This window comes from Neopsephotus bourkii, unplaced genomic scaffold (genome assembly GCF_033783945.1).
Source record: "Neopsephotus bourkii isolate Nb327-2 ecotype Australia unplaced genomic scaffold, CSIRO-AGI_Nbou_v1 NB_214, whole genome shotgun sequence".
NCBI lineage: Eukaryota > Metazoa > Chordata > Aves > Psittaciformes > Psittacidae > Neopsephotus > Neopsephotus bourkii.
The window spans coordinates 1459969-1478777 of record NW_026900726.1 but is presented as its reverse complement, the minus strand read 5'-3'; the positions used below and the strand labels follow the sequence as shown (position 1 = coordinate 1478777).

Genomic DNA, 18809 nt, shown 5'->3' with positions numbered 1-18809 from the left:
GTTACACAGCTTTAGAATGGTCTTGAAAGTGATGGTGCAGTAGTATTTTGGTTCCAGAAAAAAGCTAGAAATTATGTCATTTAGGGCAGAATTTCTCCCTGGTGTAACTTTATGGTGGACTTTATGGAATTGCTTAATATAGTAATCTGAAGCGGAATTTAGGTCAAGTCATTGAAGTCCAAAATTACTATTTTGAAAACCTCTTCTGAGTTTAGTCTGGCATCATTTAAACTCCATAAGTACTTCTGGGTTTTTTTTTATATTACATGCCTGTATCGTTTGAAAGCAGCTCCTCCACCCAAATCCTGACTGCACTGAGCAACTCAGCATCTAGACCATGCTTCTACCCTGCTTGAGACCAGAACCCTGGGGGTCTGTTCAATTAGTCTTACATGGTGCTCAGTGCAATTCATTTCTGTGTACCTGTGTACTTTTGAAGCAATATATGTTTCTGAGACAGATGCTTCTGTAGCTAACACACAAAAATCAGTTGCAAGCCATGTCTTGCTTTTATAATATACTTAAAGGAGAAGAAATTACCCTTTACTTAACAGCCTTGGAGCATTCTTCTAGGTATCACAAGGTACAGAGACTGTTTCCCCATTACTTTCAAACTCAGCAGAAGATGTGCAAGTGCTTAATTTTAGGATTGCACTGTTGGCTAGGTGATATATAGGATTTTCGCAACCTCAGTGTTTTCCTCTTGGTTTAACAAGTGACAGCTACATGCCAAGTGCTCATTTTTGCAGACAGACTTCAGACATCCTAGCTCCAGGTGCTTGATTTGCACTATTCATCTAACATTCACTGTAGGGATAAAGATTAGAAATAAGGTAGTCATTATGTATTTTTATATTTGTAATTAGCTGTTATGGGGGGGGCAGTTTGGCCCTTCACATTTGGGGCCTTTAAATAATAAAAAAGTTTGGAGGTTATGGGTTGATTTCTTTTTTTTTATCCTTTTTAGTTTTGTGAACTGGATGATTTGATAGATGGATGTAATCAGTATGTGGGGGGGAAGGACAAATGTGCGTATAATACCAACCAGGGGTTCTAGTCCTTCCGTGATTTCACCTGCCTGTGAGTATTTACAAGGAGGCATGATGCTTTTCAGTTTCTGGGTGTATGGGAATCATTTCAACTGTCTTTAAACGTATGCAGAGTAGATCCTTAGATCTGAGCTGCTCACTTGGGCTGCCCTTTGCCTTCAGTGAGGTGATTTAGGCACTATTATGATGTCTCTGGTTAACTACAATAGGCAACTGAAGAAGAAAGAGCCAGACTGGACCATAACTACATGATGTTTAGACAGTTAATTCAGTCAGATATCTGCCTCTACATTTTGGGATACCAAATATAGATGACTAAATACATACATTTATATAAAATTTTATATCTATGTTTAAATTTGGTCAGATGCATTTTCCTCTTTGAATACAGCTTATACCCACATTTTCATAATCTTCATTAAAAATAGGCTAATTTTTTCACATACCAAAGATGTTAGACTGTTGAAAGAAGACAATCCTCTCAGTTGTTAGATTTTCCTTTAGACCCCTGTACTTCTTAGTCATTTCTGAAGGCAGTAAAAACTATTAGACAGCCACAATATTTTCTGTTTGGGACATGCAATATTGTAGATATACTTTATATGTTACCATTAGGAGGCGCTAGATAAAACCTAATAATTAAAATGGAGCTTCAGTTGAGGTGCTTACCAATTTTATTTGCATCATCAATGGTTCAAAAGCAAACTTTACATGTAGTTTTGGAAGGGCAGCCAAACAAAAACTCCACACCACAGAATTATCAAGGCAGGGCTCCTCTATGTGGTAGCTTTAGGGGCTCAAATGTTTTGCCAATAAATGCACCTCTAGTTGTCCACACCATAAAAGCTGCCAACATCAGCTGCTCCATATTGCTTCATTAGGTCAGTCTTTCATGGCACAGAGCCAGTAATAGGCATCCTCCTGGGAGCAGTTTGCAGTTGCTTAGCATGAGGAACAGTAATGTCATGCTCCCAACCTACATTATGGTTACCTTCTGGCTTGGAGAGGGAAAGAAATTGGAGAGGTCCACAGAGACCAAATTTGTCAATGTCACAAAATAAGCAATTAATTGCGGGCTTCATGGAGAGCTCAGAGCTAACCATGGTTCCTTCGTAGTCATTTACACACCATGGGTTAATTTCTGTACACTGTCAACTCTGTGACACAGTTACAACAGTCTCTCCTGTTTCCTGTAGGCAGCAGTGAATCATACTAGTAAATGAACACTTACTTCTAGGTATATTTCTCTTGTATCCCAGAGCAGTTTTCACAAGCTTCGAAATGACAATCAAGTTGAAAATAGAGAAAGAATGAAGCCAGGCTGTAACTGTAGTAACATTCGTGATACTGATAGCTGCTGCAGAGTAATCCTTTCCTAAAAGGGAAAAGTAGAATGAGGCTAAAGCTAGAATGTACTTGCCCCATATCTCATCACAAAGCTCCTCCTTGCAGGATTTCTGTCCCTCAAACTATGTGCATCATGGATACCCAGGTACTGTGTTTCATTTCTACAATGCAGTCCTAAGGAAAACCCCTATCTAACTGTCTTGTGACAGAGACTGGGAAGGAAGCCTTGCTCAGACCAACACCTCTAGGAAATTAGCAGCCCTTTTTATCTCAGATTCTACACTATGCTGTTTTATCTACTTATCACTAGAAGGATGAGGATGACTCTAGATCTGGTCATCACCCTGTGCTTATTGTTATCAGGGGAATTACTATGGAGGCAGGAGCTGTTCTTCTGGGTAAGCACTGTATTGCTGCTATAGAAGTCAGATGATATCAATAGAAAAAGCAGGCCAGGTTCTTGCCTGTTCTGCAATGGTTTTATAGAGGCAGGCTATGTGAGGGATTAATAAAGCATCACAGATAGTTACAGACTCTGCCACAGTTCCTCTAGGGTATGTGTTGTGGCTGCTGCAGCTTCAAGAAGAGGCAGGCTGCCTGGGAGGTGCTGTGGATGTTACTGCAAGAGACATTAGTCCTTGGGTTTGCCCCTAGAGACTGTGATGGGACATGTATCAGAACACTAATCCCACATGGTAGGATGACATACTGATTAGAGTGTTGAGTCAGAATGGAAGTGGAAAAATGGTGAGGTGAGGAGGTGTCTTTATACATTGCTTTCCAAAAGACCTGTCTCTTCCTTCCATTTTACAGCACTGGCTAAATTTATTGTCTCTAAGATCTAGTGTCAAAACTTGAATTTTCTCTGGAAAAATAAAGTTACACTTACAGAAATCAGAACATCATTAAATCCATCTAATTTATTTCATGATGTTCTGATTTAATGATTTTCTGATCCAGTTTGTGTAGCACTTGGGGCACCAGTTAAAAGCAACAAAAAACGGGTATTTGGAGCATTGTATGCATAGAAATTTCTGTAAGTAGACAGGAAAACAGAGGAAATATATCCATCAGTTTACCATGGAGATTGTTTTTAAACAGACTTTATAAGCATAGCTCACTATAGAAAACTGCCCTATTATCTGTAATATTTTAAGGGAAATTGAGAACATTTGTGAGGGTTGCTGTATGATTGATCAATGCCCAGTTGGTAGATCAAATTTACGAAGGTTTTTGCTTTTCAGTTTCTAGTAGGTGTGTGTCATCTTAAGTCTCTTCTTATGCAAGACCTGGTTGCTGGTTTGTTCACCCCATTAACAATTTTAGTCAATATTGACATCCGGTTTGAGGGTTGTTTTAAATTGTAGGCAAAAAAGTATTTAGCTATTGCTCTGCGTAAGTTAGGTCAAGACACCTTGCAGCTGACATCACTATTCAATAGAATTCCTTTTGGAGATACTGTTGTATAATTTCAAATCAAATTGTAGCTAATCTCTTGCCTTTTCAATCTTTAGAGCTATTTTATCTTTCCAGTATTTTTGGCTGGATCCCTGGACAGTTGTCAGGCTATAAAATTTTACCAAATTAACTCACATAATATGTCTGTAAGGTGTCAGTGTCTTTTTTTAGTGTATTTCTTTTTTAGCATAATATAGTTTTACCTAGGCTTTGTTTATATTCCAAAGAAGGAGATGTAAGTCAGCTTCAGAAATCACAGTCATCCTTTTTGTGAGCTCATGTGCAATATCTAGACTTTTATGAAGTCATATTGCCTGACAGTATATTGAATATTTTAAAATAAAAAATAGCTGTAGAAAATAAAAACCAAGGAACAAAATGGTCATTTACAGTCCTCTGTGCTTACAAAATATTTTAAAAGCTAATGTTTCCTTACTGCAGTTTGCAGCTTCTACACGCTGTTGTGTCTAAACAGTACAGTCTAGTGACTCAAGACTGACACAGAGGGAGCGCAAGAACTGCCCCATAATGAAAGAAAGATTCAATATTTTTGTTCTTAGTGCGCTCATGAAAACATGTGTGGCATATTATTATGTTTCTAACATTATTATAACGTTTCTAAAGCAAATATGAAATATACCCCCCCCCCCCCAATTAAAGTCGTGTCCTTTCAGCAGAAAGAACATCAAAATATAAGTCACAGGAAACAAGGAGAGAGTTGGCTGTCTCATGTGTGCTTTAGAGAAATGTGTTTTCATTCCATGAGCTCAGGGGAAATACAGGATAGTTGGATGGCTAATGTAAAATGGATATTTGCCCTTGTTTGAAATAAATAGGAAATATTTTTATTTCAGGAGAACACTCATATATATCCTTCCTTAGAAAGTTATTTGTAAGGCCATGAAAAAGTTAAAGAGAAAAGCACAGGTAGTAATAAACACTAATAATATATGTACCCAGTAATATATAGTCAGATGCATATTTTGATACCAGAAAAAGTGATTACTTTTAATACTGAGGTCACACCAAATAATCAAGCTTGCACTTACAAGCTATTGTAAACTATGTGTGTGGTATCACCACAGAAAGTTCTGTCTTTTCTAGTATCTGTTTAAAGAAGGTTCCCTTGAGAGAGACAAACATTTTGCAAAGGCTAATGGTTACAAATACTGATGGTAACAGACAAATATACAGCACCATTCTCTCAGTGACCCCAGTGCATGTCTGTTTCTGTTGAAAAGGACCTAACAGGGATCTAGGTGAAAAAAGAAAACTCAGTAAAAGGTGTTAGCTGGGATTCAGTCACCTGAATGCAGCAAAGCCTGGACTCACACTGGCTCATGTTTAGCCTACTGTCAGCCAGAACCTCCAGGTCCTCCTCAGCTTAGGTGCTGGATTTTGCACATGTCGTTGCCAAATTTCCCAGCCTTCCTCCAGCCTACAGAGGCTCCTCTTAGTTGCCTTCACCTCAAGTATACTCAGTACAGCTGAACTTAATGAGAGCACATTCCATCACTTCAGCCAGGTCTTTGATATTAAACAGCTGAACAGGAAGAGGACTCAGGAGAGACTTCTGCAGAAGTCTACTTGTAGCCAACCACTGGGCAGTGTCTCTCAACCCAGTCAATGGTCCAGCCAGGTTTTCACTCATTGAGTGTTACACACATCCAGCCTAGATACAAAGAATACTATTGGAGACAGTGACTGAAAACTTGCTAAAGTCAATGTCAACAACATACACTATTAAATCTACAGATCCTGTAATTTCTTCAGAATTTTCACATTTGGTAGCTAGAAAATTATAGAAGCATTTATTCATGAATCATTTTGTCACAAGCTAAAGGATAAAATGTATTCTAAAGAAAAGAGTATAAAATCTCTTCCTTCGTCCAAATAGTTACCTTAGTTCAGAAAAATCCAAAGTAGAAAGATGTGTTTAACCTCAGGAAGGTATTTTGGGAAATGCTAGAAGGGAAACATTTAGATATTCTGATTTTCATTACATGGAGAAATGTCATATAACACTTCTCTTCCTGAAGTCTGTGACCTTATGGGCAGGATATAGCCATTGAAGGGGATTCCTGACTTGTTCAATAGAAACATATTTATGAACAGTAGCTATGAATGATCTTTATGACTCAGATCTTATTTGATGCATTAGAATTAAAATGATTTTTTTCATAGGTGCTCATCTGTTTCTTCCCCCTAGTATATGAGAACTTGGCAAATATTTGAATGTTTGTTTTTATCACACTTGTGGATGATTAGGGTATTCAATTGCCTCAAATTTACAGCTGGGAACTAAAGCAGAAAAAAATCCCAAGATCAAAATTGACAAGTAGGTCACGTATATTTTATGTCTAACATTGAACACAGTCCCTATTTTCCCAAGAGTATTTGACATGACACAGCATCATGCTCAGAAGATAGCTGAACGTTGGTTTGAATTGTAACAGCGAGTTCTTAGCACATCTACAAATCTATGCTCAAGAGTCTGAAATTAGAAACTAGTGGAGAAAATTGCAGACCCGCTTGACATTCAGCTGTTAATGTTTTGGTGTACGTAATTTGCCAATATTGCTTTGAAACTATGTAATAATGGCAGGTTTAGATTCTGAATCATCAGTCTAGTGTCCAGCTTTTTGTCCATGTACAATTCTTTCTTACAATGATACAATTCCCAGCTTCTCTATTGGGTGAGATGGAGGTTCTGTAAGAAATTAACTCATTTTCTGCATAAGTTTTATTTGCTGCCAGAATACTATCTGGATTGTGCCATGAATACTTAGCCACTGGTATCAACTTGGAATGCTAGTATCAACTCCGCCTGTATAAATTATCATAATGAATCTGGAAAAGCATGTATGTTTCTGTGCTTGTAAATCACCTTGCACCCACATCCTGAGCTGGATGCTCAGGAGGTATCAATAAATATTAATGATTTGGAAAATTGGATGAATTTGTCTATATCCAGGATAAAATATTACTCTAGGTAAATATGAATGTGGTATCAAAGTATTTCTCCCTTAAGCTTCAGATATATTTCTTGGTAAGAAATCCTGAATTATAAAAGGCTATTTCCAGGTTTCTCTGGAAAAGGATGCACTGAAATCAACTAGGTAAAAAGAAAGAAAGAAAGCTAGATTAGGTACTTTAGTTAGCAGAAAGGTGGATAGTTTTGAATTTTGTCAGAACTGCCATGCATTTAACAAACTGGGATTCTCCCTGACATCCTTTGCCTTGATGCCACAACTAACACTAACCTCTAATACCTCTCAGTAACTGAAATATCTTTTTGTTTATCTGATTTATGCTTTCTGGGCACTCTGAGTTTACAGTTAAGTTTCCAGGGGCATATGCCGCACACAGCTTTGGGCAAGTTCTGTAAATATATTATTGAATAAATCCTTACATGGATGGGACAAAATATTGTATCTGTGGGTGTAGACTTGGACAAAGATATGAACCCCTCCTCACAGTTCTCAGCCCTGTGTTTATTGTCATTGGGGAACAGCTCTTAGAGCTCAGGCTCTTCTATTCATGTCTTTTGCCTATTGCCCTGCTCATTTCAACTTGTCTTTCTTTGAACTTGACTTGTTCAGCAATTAGATAGAGCCTGTCTCCTACAAATACAGTAGGTATCTCTCTCCTGTCTGCCACTTCCACCTTGTTCTGGTTCCTTGAAAAGTTTGGGCTTTGTGTTTTTTTTTTAACCAGTTCTTTTTCATCTTTGTATGTGTCCTATTTAGGCTTACTCTATATTCTTCTCTGTTTGGAGAAGTGTGAACTCGTATTTCTGCAAAAGAAACTGATTATATTTGAGTGGGTGATTGTTAGCTCAAAACCAGCCTACTGTTAACTTGATCTGATGGAGTACAACCCATGTCAGCTAACGTTAATCGCTCTGTATCCCATGGTTATTGTCAATGACATAGAAATGTATTGTCGTCAACCAGACTTGTAAGTTAAGCATCTAGATTCTCTGCCCATGTAAGCAGTAGTGTATATATAAAGAAAGCTTTTTTTAAACACTGCATTTCACACTCAGTCAGGAAGGTAAAGAGCAAGTATATCATGTTCAACATAGACTGATCACATAACGTGACAGAAGTTTTCTAGGTAGGAATATACATTACTCTTAATAGTGGTGAACCTTATCAGTATCCAAATTCTATGCTCAGTTTACTTTTAAAGCAATTTTAGTCAATGGTCATTGATGCCAGCCCAGATCTCTGGTGTATGCAAACTTGGCATCATTTGCCAGTATTTTTCCATCCTTTGCTGTAATTACCTTCTCTGGATAGTTGACCAATATTTAAATTATTGTAATTTTGAAGGAGTTCATCCTAATGATATCTCCTGCCTTCATTTAGTAGGCAGCTGTTACATGCTATGTGGAGTGAGTGCTCATTTTCAGTAAAATATTCTAAAATCTTGCGAAGAGTATCATACGAATTGTAGAAAAAAATCTTCTTAGTAAAAATTTCCAGATAGGTAGTTTGTCTTTTCAAGAAAAAGCCAATTATTTGAAAAGGATTATGTAAATGTTCAGCTTTGTAACCTTCTACACCAATATTTCATTGATATTAAACCTCCACTGTACAATTATGCCATGATGGAGCAGATAACATATTAAGAAGCAGGTAACATTTTTGCTGAGATACAGCATGTATATTTAATAGATTAAATTTCAGTTTGTGTTAACATCCTGGCCATCTGGGAGGTTCTATCTTTTTTTCACATCTGGGACTGAGTATGCTTTTCTTTTTTTCTTTTTTTTTCTCAGTATTTTGCAGGAAGTAGGAAAATTGGTGTTATAAAAAGTGTGACACAGAAACAGGTGGGAGCAATAGTGCCTGTCTGAAAATTACATGTTACAATAAAGCCTCCTGCAGTGCTTAAGAACTTTCCCTTCAGTGTTCTGTAAAATGATCGCATTGCCTAATAGGCTCAATTCAATAATTGCTTTTCCTCTTTTTTAAGTGTCCCTTTTCTGCAGTGTTTACACATAAAATGGTGCAAAAAGTACAGTATGAAAAACAACTAAATGCAGCAATTTTAGTGCTCTTTAAATACATTTTGCATGTGTATGCCTTTCAAAATCATTTTTTTCCTTGCTCTCAGGTGAGAACACATTCTAAAATAAGAAAGACCCATGGAATAAAATAATAGATAAAAATTGAAATGCAGCATGGGTAATTCTAATTCGTGTGCTGGCCTGGAAGCTAAAATATGAAAAGAAAGGTTTTGGAAGAGGGATATCGTGCTCTGTCTTTTAGATACTTGAGTTTCCACAGATAAGGGATTAGCTACACATATAGGTAAAATTACAATTCTTGATTCAACCATTAGCAGTAGAACACAAGAAGATAACATAGTATAACTCCTTCAGTGCAGATCATTCTCATGGTATTTACTCTGTCACACAATTACAGACAGAAAATTTGTTCTCTGTATAGCAGATATGATCTGGAACACCCAGTGTCATGGAGAACATCAGGTCATTGCATATCTGCATATATACACCATAGTACCCTGAGAACATGTACATGCTTTGAGCTAACAAGGTAAAACAACAGGGCAAGAAGTATGCATTTAAAGAACAGCATAATAAAAGCACCTTAAAATCAAATTAGGATTTCATAATCTTTTTTTTGTTTGTTTCTTCTTTGTATTTGGTGTCCTTTCACTCAAAAACTCACATCTCCTGTTCTGAAGACATAACCTCTTGTTATGAAGTTGGACACTGATTTTGGAATTGCTAGCTTTTCCCTCCTTGAGAACAGATTGTGCTGTTTCTTTCTCCACTGTTACTTTACTTGTTTTAGTTCATTATTTTCAGCACAAAAATAACTTTTATTTTTCACCCTTCCCTTCATTTTGGGACTATGTTAGATATGTTTTTTCTAATTTTATTTTTTGCCCTATTTTTAAAGTACCTAAAACAGGGAGAAGCAGATTTCTATGAGTTGGTCTATTATGCATCAATTCTGTACATTTACTATGATCTCAGGCTGTTTGTGTGCAGAAGTAAAGCTCAGAGAGCAACCATTTTTTAAAATCACTGAATCACTATGCAGGGGATGGTATTGGCCTGTTCACCAGTCATTGCAAAGTTGAGGCTCATGTACAATTAATGTGCAAATGAGGTGCAGAAAACAAACACTGGAAGAAAGGGTTTAATCGACAGACTCAAGTGTAACCTTCTGCCTGGTCATCTTCCTCCAGAATCAAAATTTCTCAGTCCGTGTGCAAATTTTAAAAGGGGTATAAATGGAGTGAGTATGTGAGGATATACAACAGGGTCAGTTGGCACACTTCTGGAATGGCTCTCCTACATGTGAAAAGGCAAAGACACAGGTCAGTCATGGGTTTTTTTTTAAGTGAGCACTAGACTGTCCCTGCACTATTCTACCTAATACTGCACTAGTACTCAGATTGCACTTGCAGCAGAGACACACATTCAGTAAATTCAGTGCTTACTTCCATCATTTTCTATAACCGTACCGGCGATTTTCCTTTCCTCACAAAGCTGAGGTCATAGTCAAAATGAAATCTTCAATGCTTAATATTTAAACTACCACTGAAAACTGTTTTGAAAACTTTTAAGACGTGAGGAAAGACTGAGTCTCTGATTTGTAGTTTGCACAGGAGAGAAAAAGCGGCAGGCTGAAAGGATGCAGAACCAGAAGTAGAACGCTGCCAAGAAACTGCTACAGGTAGTTGCCTGGTTTGTCCCTCATTCAAGAGCATAGTGTATGAGGGGCTGAGCAGCCATGCCGGGGCTGTTAATGGTGGATAACCCAGGCAGAGAATGCTTTAACTGGGAGGCAATGGTGAGTCTACTGTGTTTTGGTTGGTGGGGGTCTGGATAGGAAATTTCATCACAGATGTGTGTGGTGACAGGCAAGCATACCTGTTCTTGTGTGTCATGCAGGCTTCAGGGAACAGTCTTCATAGAATCATAGAATGCTTTGTGTTAAGGGACCTTAAAGCTCATCCAGTTCCAAACCCCTGTCACAAGCAGGGACATCTTCCACCAGAACAGATTGCTCAAAGCCCCATCTGCTTCTCACAGTGGCCCCTGATGAACATTATGTTATGGATCCACCTCTTAGAACATGTCGTAACTTTCCATAGACACATACATGTTTTGCTGTTTTCAGGTTGTTTTTTTTTTTTGAGGGGTGGGTGATCATTACAACTTAGAAACACTGCATTGGCCAGTTAAAGATGAAATTAGAAATATCTCATCAAGGATTAAGAAGTGCTAGTGGGGTAGGCTGTGATGTCCCTGTGTTAGGAGCAGGGGTCTATCAATGCCTGTGCAGCACCCAGCAGTGCCCACTCCAAAGTGTGGGGATCAGAGGGAATCATAGGCAAGGGGTAACTGGGAGACAGACAGATCAGTGTTTCTACTCATTATTGTTATTTAATTGTGATTTTGGGATAGTTTTTTCCTTTCTGTTGATCTCAAATATCTTTAGCCTGTCTTCTTACCTCATACAAATCATTTCTAGAATGCTCCACATGGAACTGGGTTGTTCCAGGCAGTGACATTCTAAGGCAGCTCTCAGCACCATCTACATTCAGCTCGATCTTTAAAATGTATTTACATGCAGCATGCACCTAGAGGCAAAAACGAAGTCTAGACAATTATATGGTAATCAACATCAAAAAAGGGAACTACATAAAAATGAAGAATCTTGTTAAAAAGAAGCTGAAAGGGACAGCTAAGAGAATTAAATCTTCCCAGGCAGCCTGAGGACTCTTTTATAAAAATAAGAGTTTAGGAACACAGGGTCAATACATATCACTTAGCAGACACCTGAAGGAGAAACTGGTGAGGCTAAACAGAAGAGAAAGTGAAATAAAAATGGCAAAACAGTAATTTGAAAGATGAAGTTGTTTTCTGAAGGAAAGAAAAGAACCTTAGTTTTGGGCAGGTTAAATATGAAAACGTAGTTAAGCCAATCCTCCAAAAAAAGAAAGGAAAAAAGAAAAAAGGGGGAGGGGGGAAATGTTAGAGAGGCAAATAGCAAAGGAAATTGAAAGTAATCATTAATCTGTCTTGAAATAAATCAGAAAGTGTGTCAGTACATTTCTAGGATCAACCGAGGATCAAAGTATAAGGGGCAGCCAGATGAATTTGCTGCATCAGTATTTACTGTGGGAGAAACTGGGTGTATTACACATTCCCTTTTTTCTGAGGTGCTCACCATCAGGATTTTCTTAAATGGGCTATGGAGGAGGCTGTGGAACAAACAGGCAAAATGAGCAGTAACAAGTCAGCAGTACCAGATGTTTTCACCCTGGCATTCAAAGGGAATTCAAGAATGAGATTGATGAATTATGAACAGTGACAGGAAACTTCATGCTTAAAACCACCTTGCTAACTCGGGACAACAACAGGCTTCAAGAGATATTCCAGAACATGCAAGTCTGTAGAACTGATATCTGGGCTTCACATGTAGTAAGAACTATAGAAAAGGCTAGAGTTACCATCTGAATGAGAAAGAAACACTTTCAGGGGGAGAATTCCTTTTGTAGAGGGAAAATCCTATCTTATATTTGAGGGCCTAAAAGGGCAGAGAAAGTATTCCTTAAGGTGGCCTATTTGATATAGAGGGGAAATATTACTGATGTTTCCAAAACTGTAAATGACAGAGAGTTTTTTGGGATTGTTGGTTCTTTCTCTTCCAGTACCAATGTTTAAGGGTAAACTAAGCTGGTGTCCTGGGTTTAGCAGTAGCAGTCATTTTTCTCCTTCTTGATAGCTGGTGCAGTGATGTGTTTTGACTTTGGGCCTGGGAACAGAGTTGATGACGATGTTTTGGTTTGGCCAAGTACTTTGTGGGCCTCATGCTCTGCCAGGGAGGAGGGGAAGCCGGGAGGAAGCAGAGACAGGACACCTGACCCAAACTGATTAAAGAGGTATTCCATACCAAAGCACGTCATGCCCAGGATGTAACTGGGAGTTACCCGGAAGGGCTAGGGCGCTGCGGGGTTGGAGGAGGTATCGGTCGGTGCTTGGTTGGGCTGGGGGGGGCGAGTTATCGGTCGGCTGATGCTGAGGTGTTGTATTCTCTTCCCTTGTTATTTCCCTTATCATTACTATTATTGGTGGCAGCAGTAGTGGTTTGTGTTATACCTTAGTTACTAAACTGTTCTTATCTCAACCCATGAGAGTTGCATTCTTTTCGATTCACCTCTCCATCCCTCCAGGAGTAGGGGGAGGGCAAGGAGGGGGGGGTGGGGGGTGAGTGAACAAGCTGTCTGGCTGGGTTTAAACTACAACAGCTAGTGAGAAACAGTTTTATTACAAAGCAAGGACGCTGTTTTTCATACAATGACCAGTAAGCTTTGGCAATTCGTTGTCCGTGGATATGGCAGATGGTAAATATTCATGGTATTTCAAGGGAAAACTGTAAGTTCATGGAAATGAACAACATTAAGATTTACAGAATAGTTTTAAGCTGTGCTTGGCGTCAGAAATGCCTGAAAAGTAGGTCAGATGAGTGCTTGGCCTGTTCCCTAGACATCTGCTTCTCCCTGGCTTTGGAGATAAGGCACTGGGCTAGCTGACCTTTTAGTCTGATCCAGTATAGGTGTTCCTGTGTTCTTAAGCATTGAGCATAGACTACTGCAGCTTGCTAGGACCAGATGTTAATGGAGCTGGATCCCATTCAGAGCTTGAGGATATCTCCTTTATGGTGCTAAAATTATTACAGTGAAAGTACTAATGAATAATTTTCTATGTGAGAGAAGTTTGTATGAACTAAAGCACTCCCGTCTGTTTGGAGATAATGACATATTTGGGAAAAGAAAGCCAAACTCCTGTAAGTAAATAATGTTTGTCTCTGTGTTGTATTAGTGTTTCATAAATTATTTTTAGATGTAAAGAAACTAACAGTCCACAATGTAGGACTTAGCTCTGAAATATAAATAATCATAAGTTTCCAATGTATTGTTGTTAAGATTTCATTGTATTATCTTGAAAGCATTAAGCATTTCATTATTGGTTATAATTTAATACAGAGTTCTTCGACATCAGCTTTTTTGACATTTGGAAAAAGTATAACTGAGGTGCAAAAACTTTATGGTTATTCACATTCCTCTGGTGCTCCTAGAGCTGTTATAAATATCAACAAACATTTGGTTACTTGTGGAGAAGAACCCATGATTCAGCTACAGATCTTAGAGTTGTTGCTGTTATAGTTCTTATTATTAAAGGTTTCTTATCTGGTGAAAAGAGGATATTTGCTACATCTCACAAACTTCATGATGTTTTTACATGCGCTGAAAGTCAGGAAGCACATACCTTGATTAATGAGCTTTGTTACTGAAGACTTTGTGCAGTGCTTGCTTGTCATGCATGTTGCAGCACTGGTACTTTTATCAGCTCCAGGTGTTGTCGCTGCACCTCAAGTGCATGAAAGAATTTTAGTTACATGAGGCTTCTCCTTGGCTGTGCCAACATCAACAGCAAATGATTTTAAACAAGTAGTATTTGGACAAGGAAGTAACTGTGAATGAGATTTGCAACTGTTTACTTAATGGAAAAAGCAGAAGTGAATCAGCCACTTTCTGTTTTCCTCATGACTCTAGTGCCAGCAAGCATTTGACCTTAGTTCAAAAAATGCAGCTGGATTTTCTTAGATGGGATTTCTCAGCTTACTGTAATAACAGGGACAGAGTTTCTTATGAGTGCTGGGACGCAGCTCTCACTGAAACCAGTGTAAGTTATGCATGTGAATATCCAGCAGTATCTCAGTTGAAATACCTAAGCAGTGTAAAATCCAGATTCATCAAAGGAAAAAAACCCCTCATTAATATCTTGATATACCCTTCAGGCCTCAGCTAGCAGTGGGGTATCAACAACAGACAAAATGTTGATTAAGGAAAAAGGGAAAAGGGAACTGATAATGCAGCGTAGTACTTAACTCCTGTTGCTTCTTCCTTGCAGTCTCCACCATTATCTCTATGTGACACTTCAGTTTAGCTGATGTAAGCCAAGCTAGTTTCAGAAAACACACATTTTTTAATCCTATAATGTGGAAATGTAAAATATTTAAAATAAGTAGTGGTAAAGCTCTTTCTGCTATTATTCTATTATTGCTGATAAATTGGTATTTTCCCCAGCTCCTGTTGCCCTGGCTGGGGATGCAGTATGCTTTTAAACTTGTATGAAGAAACGCAGTGTTATAAATGGATCTGAAGACTTGCCGGTTAAGAAGATGTTATTTTCCTCTGTTCTGTGAAATGCGTAGTAACTAAGGTGTGCACATCCTATCATTATGCTTTGCTGCTGCTTTCCTACTCTCAGCAGTATTTCATTAACATTAGGAGCATAGTTCCTGGCTAATCCCAGTAATTCCAGCAACCATTCTGATGCATCTACTTGAGCACCATATTATCTTAATACTGCTGACATTTGCATGACTTTGAAATACATTTTTCTCAGATACTGTCCATTTAATCCACTGCAGTTTCTATCATCCTTTGTTCTTATAATCATGCTTTATTTGCAGTTTATGAAAAAGAGTAATCTACTAATTTCTCGATAGCTCTTAAAGGTTAAGAAGGAATCAACAAGGTGTAAACAGCAGCATAAGAAGCCCAAAGATTTAGCTGTTTGAACACAGACTACATAATTATAAACCTATAGAACTAAAATTATAGCAAAACCTGGCCATTGTGATTTCTTCTTTTAATCAATAATTTTGCATGTGAATGAAACTCTCACATGCCATTTATCATCTCAGCTGTACTCTGACAGAAAATAAAAAGCCCCTAGGAGCAGCAATAAAATATTTAAGCATTGTGTGACAATTATTCTTTACATTCACTTTATCTGTATATGGTTTCTCATCTCCTTCTCCCCCCTACCGCCACCATCCGAAAGTGCAGGTCTTAGTTTATGAGGCTGAAGGGAAAGGGATTTGTCTTTCATAATTTGCCCATCAATATATGGCACTAATCCCAGGTAGAACAGGGGAAGGGCATATATTACCAGCATGCTCCAGTACTGATCCAGAGTACTTTCAGCTCCAGAATTTAAAAGGACCTTTCTGGGCATCACTATTCCTTTGCTTCCTCTTTTGCCCGTTCCCCTGAGTGCAGTAATGTCTCTGTAGGCCTGACTGGAACTCACTTCTCTCCGTGTGTGAGATTACCTGGCCATCAGTCTGAAGCTTGGGCTCTGCTGACTTTCAGTGCTCCAGATGAGGTTGTGGCTTCACTGAGTCTGCCTTCCCCTTCTGCCTGCAGCAGTGAGATGTAGCTTGTGGAGAAGGTGTCTCCCCCTTTTCTTTCTTGCACAATCTCCTAAAAGCAAGGCTGTCACTTGCTTTTTTATTTATCAATATGTCATTAGGCATATCTTAACCATTACCTGTGGGAGCTGTTAAACAACTGCGTGGTGAATACATCGTGCATCTACCCGAACAGTTCCTTGTCGTGCAATCTGTCTATATCAGGCCTTCAATACAAAATTTCTGATACAGCATATCTGATAGAAAGTAGCATCTTTGCTGTTTTAGAGAAATTGGAAAACACCTTATCTAATAATCTGTGGTCAATTCCAGGCAGGTATTGCCTGCACATTATTACCTAGTACTTTGCCCTTGAGCTGGTGTCAGTTAGCTGATGGTGGTGGTCACTTCTGCAAAGCCTCTGTTCTCCAAAATGTAAGGCAGGATTCATTACATCGGCTCTTTTAATAGGGGTTGGGTTTTTTTTCTGTTTGGTTGGTTTGGGGTTGTTTTTTTTTTTTCTTCTTTCCTGCTGCTGTTCTGACTTCTACCTCTCCTGCCTTTTTAGCCTCAGGAATCTTTCTGAAAGATGTTTCACTTCTGTGGAGGACTTTTTTTTTTTTTTCCTGGTTAAAATTTAAAAGAAATATACATTATTTATAAACTGGCAACACAAAATGAACAGTATATCCATACCTACCATTGTTTTTTAAAGACAGAAGATTTTAAAGTGCACTTTTTAATGAAAGCTGTTTGTAAGCTGTAGAGGTTACAGTGTTTTCTCTGAACCTAAGATGTTTTGAGCCTCAGAAATTAAAATACTGTCCTGGGTTCAGCAGTAGCAGTCATTTTTCTCCTTCTTAGTAGCTGGTGCAGTGCTGTGTTTTTTACTTCCGGCGTGGGAACAGTGCTGATAACACCGGTGTTTTCAGTTGTTGCTCAGTAATGTTTACTCTGACCAAGGACTTTCTGAGCCTCATGCTCTGCCAGGGAGGAGGGGAAGCCGGGAGGAAGCAGAGACAGGACACCTGAACCAAACTAACCAAAGAGGTATTCCATACCACAGCACGTCATGCCCATTATATAAACTGGGGGCAGTTACCCAAAAGGGTGAGATCACTGCTCGGTCAGGCTGGGTATCGGTTGGTGGGTGGTGAGCAGTTGTATTCTCTTCCCTGTTATTTCCCTTACCATTATTATTACTGGTGTTAGCAGTAGTGGCTTTTTGTTATACCTCAGTTACTGGACTGTTCTTATCTCAACCCGTGGGAGTTACATTCTTTTGATTCTCCTCCCCGTCTCTCTGGGAGCGGGGAGAGGGAGAGGGAGTGAGTGAACAGTTGCATGATTTCTGAGTGACAGGCTGAACTTAAACCATGACAAATACATACAAAAAGGTGTGGTTAATAGCTGGATTCTAAAAATCTTCTAAAATACTAGGCATTTTGATTTGAAGTACAAAAAATGCATTAAAATATCCAGAAATATAAGTAGCATAAAACTGAAAAAATGAAGTCAGTGCCTATCCCTGACCTTCTAATATGTGTTTGAAAGAGGTTTACCTTTTTTTTTTTTTTTTATGGTATGCATCAGTGTTCTTGTGTTCTTCAGTTTCATTTGCTGCGAAGTGATGGTCTGGCCTTGAGAGTTTGGAAATATGGCAGCCTCTTCCTCCATTTTGTGTTTCTACATTCATACCTGATGGAAGGCAGAAATAAAGTAGTTCAGCAAATTTTGCCTTTCATGGGAGTAATTGCCTGCCTGGTGCAGAAACATCTGAAGACTTGAGAAAGGATAAAGGCATAGAAATGGCCAATCTGTTGTTTGGGAAGTTGGTTAGATCCAGAGAAAACAAAAAAAAATGGAAGGGGGGTGAGATGAGACACCAAAAGTTTGAAAGTAGATGGAGTATATGACAAATCTGCGAGAGATGTGGGCAGAAGGTGAGGTTATAGAATGGGACCAGGAAGCTGAAGGCATTTACTGTTCTCTGCTATGAAAGCACATTAAAATTAGCACATCAGCACTTGCTGATTGAGGAAATAGCACAGGCATATGCCCAAGAGAATCAACAGTCCCTTAGAAAGAACATAGTGTTTTTAATCTTAATTTGTATCAGGAAGGTGGAGGGTACAATCACAAGATTCTTCTCTTCTTTTTTCACTGGGAATATTTGTGTATATGCAAGATGGAGTTCTCTGATTTTGTGTTACCTTCAAAGCTGAAGGGCTGGCAGTGCTGGCACCACCAAACTAACTCTGACAAAACACTGCTTCTCCGACACACACAGAATGACTACTGATAATGAATTATAATTCTCTGAACTACATTTTCATTTCCAATATGGATCATGGGGAGATTAGTGCATCACCCACAGCAGTGAGCACACCAATTTGGTCTCCTTTTTATCTCCCGCCTTAAACCTACCTTAGGGAGAGTAGTACTTTGTGAACAAGCTTAGGGTACTGTTCCCCACATCTGCTTTCCTGGAGCAATGGTTTTTGAGTTTATTTAAATTAAATTCTGATCCCTGCAGCATCTCCCTCACAAAGTTGATGTTGTTTTTTGAGACAATCTTTTTGTCTTTCCATACAAGGGATATTTCTGATGCAATTCACTGATAAAATATCTTCTGATTTCACATAAGTGCTCTTGTTGATCTGTCTCATGACTATGAGAAAGCCAATATCCAATATCACAG

General features: G+C 38.6%; 1 protein-coding gene and 1 long non-coding RNA gene across 6 annotated transcripts in view; one reads left to right on the top strand and one right to left on the bottom strand.

The window, feature by feature from the left end:
• Positions 1–18809, top strand: part of CADM2 (cell adhesion molecule 2) — a 640862-nt gene that overhangs the window by 546525 nt on the left and 75528 nt on the right. The gene's annotated exons all lie outside the window — the stretch shown is intronic.
• On the bottom strand, positions 280–5641 carry LOC133207469 (uncharacterized). Of its 2 annotated transcripts, XR_009724051.1 has the most exons (3): positions 5161–5425; positions 2041–2424; positions 280–807 (listed from the first exon to the last, which is right to left on the bottom strand). It is a non-coding gene; the product is annotated as an uncharacterized LOC133207469 (long non-coding RNA). The 2 variants fall into 2 exon arrangements; XR_009724050.1 differs by lacking the exon at positions 280–807 and having other exon boundaries at positions 2139–2424; positions 5161–5641.